We start from the raw sequence: 9,241 nt of genomic DNA on the forward strand, positions 1-9,241 counted from the left end.
TCACAAGGCACTGATTGCTCTCTTGAACCCCCCGGCTTCCGTGCCAAACAAGGCAGTGCATTGTTTGTGGCAGTGGGCTCCCTTCCTCTACCTTTATTGTTATCAGATCCATTACTGGCCAATGGCGCAACACGCCAACGGCGGCGCCTTATCTCGCCTTCCGACCTGGCGTTCCATCAGGACAGGTTGCTTTGTTTACATTTAATTATTGAGAATCAGAATGCGGTCAATGGTTTTCCCATCACCATTGCCACAATAACATCAGCCATCGCCGTGGATGCAATATGTAGCCGGGTCCTCTCTTTTGTGCAGCACAGTTGGCCGGGAAAACCCCCGGGCTGTGCCTCTGATCCAATGCGTAATTACTTCTCCCTCCGGCACTGCCTTTCTATGTTTGACGGTGTTCTTTTGTTAGCTACAGAGGGCTCTGCTCCCTTGGTTCCGATTCCCACTTCCTTACGCTGTCATGTACTGCAACTTATGCTTGTCGACCATTAGGGGACCTCTCACACAAAAGCTTTGGCCTACCAGCATGTGTACTGTTGTCCGGGCACAGATGGGGATGTTACACGGCTTATCGCTGCTTGCACTCACTATGTTCAGCATCACACAGCCCTGCAGTAGTCTTTTTCCCCCTGCCCGACGCCGCAGTGATCATGGGAGCGTCTACATGTCGATTTTGCTGGGACCCTCCTAAATCAGTATTGGCTCATTGTAGTAGATACCTGTTCCAAGTTTCCCTACATGGTGTGTTGTCCATCCATTTCTGCAGCAGCCACTATTTCGGCCCTATCTAAGATTTTTGCAATTCAGTGACTCCCAAATACTGGGGTCTACCTATAATGGCCCCCAATTTGTTTCTCTAGAATTTTCATCTTTTTGTCAGGTTAAATTAAACGCTCGTCTCGTATGTTTAAAACTCAGATGCAGAAGAATGCATCTGGCAGGTCTCCTGAACCTGCTTTAGATTGTTTTTTGAGTTCGTATCATTTCACTCCAGTAGAGGACGAGAGACCAGAGGAGCTGGTACATGGGAGCCAATCACAGACACTGACACTCCTCCACCTGCTGCATCCGATGCTGCATCAGCCAGCATAGCAAGCTCTGTGATGGTTCAGGCTACATGCACTTCTTCAGGTTGTGGTTTCGGCTGCCAGCTGAACAGAGTTCCTGCTATCACTGAGCATTGCGTGGGGCTGGGGCCGGGGCCGGGGCCGGGGCCTGTGTGTCGTCCACACTCCTGACGTAAGAATGTAGCGTCACTTCAAGCACACGGCAGTGCCTCTTCCAGAGTGCCCACTGCCTCTCCCACAGCTGCCGCCGCTGATGCCTGTTCCTGTTTTGCAGATGGTCCAGTGAGCGCCGCATTTGGGAACTGGAGTTCCTGTCTCTGCATCCATTCCTCAAATGGCATTGCTTGTGCAGCCCATTGCGCCTGACGCCATCGTGGCCACCTCCATTGCTGGGTCCTGTGAGGCAGTTGTCTCTAATGCGCCCGGTTGTGCCTCCGGCGTCGACCACTCACCTCGATGAGAACGACACTATCTAAATCTACATCGGTACTCTGCAAATCACATTTAAGTGCCTGGCAGAGGGTTCATCGAAACACCTTCACAATAATTCTCCATTATTTCAATCTTGCACAGTGCGCAGAAAAAATGAAAACCTGTGTCTTTCTGTGGGAGCTCTGCTTTCCCTTGTTTTATTATGATGATGGCTTCTCCCATGTAGGTCGGCGTTGACAAAATGTTTTCACATTCGGAGGAGAAAGCTGGTGATTGAAATTTCGCGAGAAGATTCCGCCGCAACAAAAAACACCTTTGTTTTAATTATGTCCGTCCTAAATCCTGCATCATTTCAGTGACACTCTCTCCTCTGTTTCGCAATAATACAAAGTGCTGCCCTTTTTTGAAATTTCTTGATGTCCTCCGTCAGTCCTATCTGGTAAGGATCCCAAACACGTAGCAGTATTGCAAAAGATGATGGAAAAGTGCAGCCTTCAGTAGATTTGTTACATTTTCTAAGTCTCCTGCCAATAAAACGCAGTCTTCGGTTAGCCTTCCCCACATCATTTTCTATGGACACACCGTTCCCGTTCCTGCCCTATGGCCTCTCACGAGCGCCGGGACAGTGCACCGATCCGCCCCCTCATCACTTCGGCCCTACTTGCTGATGCGCGCCCGCCACATGCTGCTGCAGCATCCGCTGCCATCGACGTCGGGTGATGAAGTGGGCGTCAGCTCCACCATTTGTGTTTTCCGTGACTCATAATCTATGCCTTGTGAGATCAGTGTTTTTTTAATGTCAAGGCTTTTTCCGTACTAGATTTTTCTTCTGTACCATGCATTTTTGTGCCTCTAGCGTTTTTTTTTACGAATGAATGTGTAAATATATATTGTTTTCCCACTCCCTAGAAGGGAGGAGTGATGTACCTTCAACTCAACATGTACAGTAAAAGTTAATTATATTGTCTAGATTTGCTGTTTTCTTTCTTTCTTTTCCTATCATTACAGATGATTGTTTTGTTAAGTAGGTAACCTTTTTTCAGGTCTCCTGACAATTTCATTTGCTTACTAACGTAAAGTACCTGAACTCTGCTATGTGTAATATACACTGATGAGCCAAAACATCATGACCACCTGCTTAATAGCTTGTTTGTCCATCTTGGTAACGAAATAGATCGCTGATTCTGAGAATCAGGAATCTGACAATTTTTGGAGGTATCCAGCGCTAGATGTCTGTGCACAGGTCATGTAATTCGCTTGAATAACGGGCCACTGATTTGCGTACGTGGTGATGGCGCCCAATAGCGACTCAGATGGGCGTTGTACTTTCGGCAGAGATGCCACAGATCACCATCTATCCTATTTTACAGGGCAGACAAGCCTTCAAACCCCACGTTCTAGGAAGAGCCGTGGACGTCCAAGCATTTAGCACCTAGTGGGAGATTCATTGTCCTCTTCCCTCTTTCCGTAGATCCTCACAACAGTAGGATGTGAAAATTCGACCAGCGTCGCCGTTTTCGAGATACTCGTTCACAGGTTCTGTGTAATAATTACCTGTCCTTTGTCAAAGTCACTTACCTCAATGGCTTCTCCCATTTGCAGCACGTATGTTCGCTAGGATGATCCCCCATCCATGTCTGCTCCACTTACATACTCTAGTAACCACTTCATGAGCCCGTAGCACCAACAGATGGCATACAGTGTCGTGGTAGGCAGTGTCATAATTGTTTTGTTTTGTTTTATGGCTCAAAAAAACCGAGGTCATACGCTCCCAAGTTAAAACTATAGAATGCAAACACAGAGACAAGGGAAACTACTATATGTCAGTCGCAATGGAAAGAATAGGAGACATCTAAGCAAGACACATGGAGAAAGGACTAAAAAAACACCATAAAAAATGGAGATACAAAACTAAAAATTAAATGGCCATCACCACATTGTTTTGGCGGATAAAAAGTAATACGTGGACGACAGTCCGCTCGTCATTTGGTAAAGTAGCTGATAAATCAGATGGAAAACCCAAGATGGAATGTAAATTAGCAAAAAAAGGCATTCCAGCATGTAGGGGCTGACAGTTAAAATTTGGGCGCAATGCGTACAAAGTGGTGGGGCAGCGCCACTGAGCAAATGACGGTGGCTAAAAAGGCAGTGCCCAATACGCAACCAAGTTAAAATAACCTCCTCCTGGTGAGAGGGCCAAGAGGAGGTCGTCCACGGCGCCGGGAGAGGCTTAGTAAGCCGAAGCTTATTCCCGTGAAGGGAGGATCATTGGCGATTCCAAAGGCACACCACCTCCTGACAGATGGCAAAGCAGATTTTATTATAGGTAATATAGGTACTCGTGGGCTGAGGTAAGAGGACTGCAGCCTTGGCAGCAGCGTCAGCAGCCTCGTTTCCTGGCATACTAACATGACCAGAGACCCTCAGAAACATATTATTGGCTCCACCAACAGCGAGCAAGTGACAGTTTTTCTGTACCTGCTACACTAAGGGATGAACAGTGTACAGTGCACATAGACTCTGGAGGGCACTGAGCGAATCTGAGTAGAGGACATGACTGGAAAGGCTGTGTCGTCGGATGTACTCTGTGGCCTGATACAAGGCAAAAAGCTCGGCTGTAAATACTGAGGAGTGAGCCAGAAGCTGGTACTGAAAGACGCGGGTGCCAATGGCAAAGGCACAGCCGACCCCATGGTCAGTCTGAGAGCCATCAGTGTACACAAAGGTACTATCGCTAAGTTCCATGCAAAGGTCGTGAAACTGAAGGTGATAGACCAAGGCTGGAGTAGTGTCGTTAGGGAGCGAATGAAGGCCATGATTAACATGGGCCACTTCAGAAAGCCAAGGTGGTGAAGGATTCACACCCACTGGGAAAGTTGCAGGTAGAGTGAAGTGAAGCTGTCATAGCAAGTGGTGAAAGTGGACTCCAGGAGGTGATAGAGAAGAGGGATGAGCCACATACTGACGATCTAAGGAATTATCAAAGGAGGCATAGGAAGGGTGGCCACGCATCGCAGACAAATGGCATGCATACCTGCTAAGGAGAAAGTCACAGCGGTAGCACAGTGGTAGTTCAGCAGCTTCAGCATACAGACTCTCAACCAGGCCGGCGTAAAAGGCGCCCTTTGCCAAACAGCTGCCATGATGATGGATAGTGTTGAGATGGCGTAAAAGGGATGGGCGTGCAGATGCATAACCAAAGCACCCACAGTCGAGTTTCGAATGGACAAGGGACTAGTACAAACGGAGGAGGGTGGATCGATCGGCACCCCAGGAAGTACCATTGAGGACACGTAGGAGATTGAGGGTCTGCTTACAGTGGGCTGATAGGTAGGAGGCATTGGAGGACCAAGAGACTTTCCTGTCGAACATGAGCCCCAGGAATTCCGTAATGTCAACGAACAGAAGGGCAACAGGCCCAACATATAGGGCTGGTGGGAGAAACCATTTGTGCAGCCAGAAATTCATTCAGACGGTTTTGTCAGTAGAAAAGCGAAAGCCATTGGCGATTCTCCAGGAGTGAAGATAGCGCTGAAGACGACGCTCAGTGAGGCAGGTCCGCGAAGAACTGCAACAGATGGCAAAATCATTGACAAAAAGGGAGCCAGAGACGCCCAGTGGAAGACAGGCCATGATAGAGTTAATGGTGATAGCAAAGAGGATGACGCTCAGGACGGAACCGTAAAAATGCCCGAAGAAAACAGGGCAGGCGCCCATGTAAGCCCCACATGGAAACAGTATGGAGGATACCAATTCTCCAGCATGTGTCTAGGTCTTCTCCAAATTGAAAAAAAAAAAAAATCGGCCACAGTCTGGGATTTCCGCAAAAAACCATTCACGACATGGGTGGACAAAGTAACGAGATGGTCAATTGCAGAACGTCGCGCACAAAATCCACACTGTCCATTCGTTATTAAATGGTGAGACTCGTGCCACCATACCAGCCAGGCATCAATCATACATTCCTTCACCTTGGAAACGCAGCTGGTAAGAGAGATGGGTCAGTAGTTGGAAGGAAGGTTTTTGTCAAACTTCCTGGCAGATTAAAACTGTGTGCCCGACCGAGACTTGAACTCGGGACCTTTGCCTTTCGCGGGCAAGTGCTCTACCATCTGAGCTACCGAAGCACGACTCACGCCCGGTACTCACAGCTTTACTTCTGCCAGTATCTCGTCTCCTACCTTCCAAACTATACAGAAGCTCTCCTGCGAAACTTGCAGAACTAGCACTCCTGAAAGAAAGGATATAGCGGAGACATGGCTTAGCCACAGCCTGGGGGATGTTTCCAGAATGAGATTTTCACTCTGCAGCGGAGTGTGCGCTGATATGAAACTTCCTGGCAGATTAAAACTGTGCGCCCAACCGAGACTCGAACTCGGGAACTTTGCCTTTCGCGGGCAAGTGCTCTACCATCTGAGCTACCGAAGCACGACTCACGCCCGGTACTCACAGCTTTACTTCTGCCAGTATCTCGTCTCCTACCTTCCAAACTTTACAGAAGCTCTCCTGCGAGGGGGAGAGCTTCTGTAAAGTTTGGAAGGTAGGAGACGAGATACTAGCAGAAGTAAAGCTGTGAGTACCGGGCGTGAGTCGTGCTTCGGTAGCTCAGATGGTAGAGCACTTGCCCGCGAAAGGCAAAGTTCCCGAGTTCGAGTCTCGGTTGGGCGCACAGTTTTAATCTGCCAGGAAGTTTCATATCAGCGCACACTCCGCTGCAGAGTGAAAACCTCATTCTGGAAGGTTTTTGTCCTTACCAGGCTTGGATATGGGTATGATGGTTGGCTTCACACCAGCGTCCAGGAAATGTGCCCTCTGCCCAGATGCAGTTGTAGGTGTTAAGTAGAAAGTGCTTGCCCGCAAGAGAAAGGTGCTGCAACATCTGAACATGAATGGCATCTGGCTCTGGGGTGGGGGATCAGGATGAACTGAGAGCATGATCTGGCTCCCTCATAGTAAAGGCGGCATCGTAGCACTCACGATTCGGAGAAGAGAAGGGCATCGCCCAAGCCTCCTCCACTCGTTTCGTATGGATAAAGGCAGGGTGATAGTGGGAAGAGCTCGAAACTTCCGCAAAATGGCTTGCCGAGGTGTTGGAGATAGCAACAGTTTCCATAATGGCATCAGCACCTACTGTCAGGCCAGAGATTGGGGAATGGATCTTGGTTCCAGAGAGCTGTCGGAGGTTGAACCCCACAACAGAGGGAGGTGTAGAACTGTTAAAAGAACTAGTGAACGAAATCCAACTAGCTCTTTTGCTATCCGAAAGAACTCGACGACACTTTGCACGCATCTGTTTATAATGAATGCAGTTCGACAGCGTATGGTGTTGGTTAAAAACGCGGAGAGCACGTCTCTGTGCACAAATTGCGTCGCGGCACGTCTCAGTCCACCAAGGGACTGGGACACAATGTGGTAAAGAGGAAGTGCAAGGAATGGAACGTTCTGCAGCAGTAAGGATAACGGTTGTGGGATAGTCCATCTGGTCATCACAACTGAGGAAATCTTGTTCTTTGAAGGTCACCAGGGAGGAGCAAAGCTGCCAGTGAGCCTTTGTAAACTGCCTTTTGGGCATGCATGTGGGTGGGGTAGAAGTTGGCAGACGAAGAGCACATGGGAAATGATTGCTCGAGTAGGCATAAGAAAGAACGGACCACTCAAGATGATAGGCAAGCTGGGTAGCGCAAAAGGATAGGTCCAAATGGGAATAGGTGTGCGAAGAGTCAAAAAGGAAAGTGGGTGCACCAGTGTTAAGGCAGAAGAGGATGAGTTGGTTAAGAATGTCAGCCAAGAGGGCACCTCTCTGACAGGTTCTGGGAAAACCCCCAAAGGGGAAAGGGGTGATGTGCATTAAAGTCACCGATTAGCAAAAACGGTGGAGGTAGCTGCCCAATAAGCTGAAAGAAGTCGGCCCTGGTGACACTGAAGCACGGAGGTACATAAATGGTACAGGGGGAGAAATTCAGGTGGGGAAGGAAGAGGCGAACGGTAACAGCATGAAGACGGATAGTCAGGGAGAGGGGATGACTATATGTGTGTGTGTGTGTGTGTGTGTGTGTGTGTGTGTGTGTGTGTGTGTGTGTGTGTGTGTGTGTGTGTGTGTGTGTGTGTGTGTGTGGTTTGAGGTTTTCGGGCGCTAAACAGCGTGGTCATCAGCGCCCAAACGCATAGAAACAGGAACACATGCAGTGAAGGGACGAAGACGGACAGCAAACAAGGAGAACGGCTAAAAGACACAGACCTGACGCAGTTACAAGTCCTCACATACAGAGGCAAAACAAGAGGAGAAGAAACGCACTAAAAGAGGAAAGGAAACACAAGGAAAAGAGAACAGAAATCGAAGTGAAACAAGTAGGTAATCGTGACTGGCGGACCTCTTACCTAAAGCCTTGGTGAGCCAGTCACCCAGCAGCACATTAAAGAGTGGTGCATGTCATGGACAAAAACTGCAACACCACCCTTTGCCCTTTCCCCCATCAGATCATCTTTTCGATACATGGTATAGCCCCGTAAAGAAGGAGCATCAGTGGCCCGGAAATGTGTCTCTTGGAGACATAAGCAAAAGGGGCGCTCTCATACAAGGAGTTGTAATTCGGCCACATGCGTCCTGAACCCATTCAGGTTCCACTGTAATATGGCAGCCAGGGATCAGGGTGGCTGAATTTTCACCCTGCCCCTGTGCTTTGGGGAGAGCCCATACTGGCCGGAGATTTATTCCTGGGGCGAGAAGATCGCCCCCGGTCGACATCAATGTCCATCAGCTCCGATGGCGACCCAAGGGAGATGTCAGATAGTACGATGGCATCGTCATCGGACTGACCCTGACTAGTCTCCTCAGGTGGCAAAACCTTCACCTTCGGCGTCTTCATCTTGGGGGGCTTAGAATGCTGAGCCTTGTCAACAGTTGGAGCTTTACTCGCCTGGGTAGAAGGTGCCAAGCAGCATGACACACCATGAGATGGGATGCTGACCTCAGGGGGAGGGTCAAAACAATTTGGTAAGTAATGTGGAAGGTCAAAGTGGTCTTGAGGACGCAATGTTGTTTCCTAAAGGTAAAGTACAAGGGGATGCTGTGATGCTAGAAGCGGCCGCAAATCCTCTTTGTGGGACTGAAGGCCGCAAACGTTCCACTGGAGGACAGTCATGAGGAGGAAGAGATGTAGGGGTGTCAACTCAGTGTCTGCTGAGGGACAGCCAGTGGAGAGTCGCTACTACAGGGCACAGAAGCAGGAGGATCCTGCTCCATGGGGCCCACACAAGGATTGGTGTGCTTGTGCGGTCGGTGGAGTCCAACGCCAGAAATCGGTTGGTGGTGCGCACTGGCAAGACAGAGGCCAGCCGGGCTAAGCGACCATGTGGCGACACAATCGAGCAGGATCTTCGAGTTGGTGAAGGAGAAGAACGTTTGTCTTTAGCAGACTTCTTCAAGCCCTTTTGGGTAGATGAAGACTTGGGTGTGGATTGGCTGGAGGGACGGAGGAAGTCTTCTTGGGAGTGCTACTCCTGGCCTTTCCTGCCTGCAGGTTGGGTAGTGGGGAGCTTCGCCCCTTTGGGCGAGTGTTTGACAGGTTATTGCACAGCGGGATGGGGGACAGCGATTCTACCTTGACACTGGTTGACTTCACAACCTCAGAGACAAATCTGAGGTCTCATGTCGGTGGAGCCATGTCCTTCATGGAGCAAGGGGTAACAAGAACTGAACTATAAGTGCCAGACAGGAGAACACAGGGTTTGCGACT

The sequence above is a fragment of the Schistocerca serialis genome, chromosome 3 (assembly GCF_023864345.2).
Source record: "Schistocerca serialis cubense isolate TAMUIC-IGC-003099 chromosome 3, iqSchSeri2.2, whole genome shotgun sequence".
In the NCBI taxonomy this organism is placed as follows: domain Eukaryota; kingdom Metazoa; phylum Arthropoda; class Insecta; order Orthoptera; family Acrididae; genus Schistocerca; species Schistocerca serialis.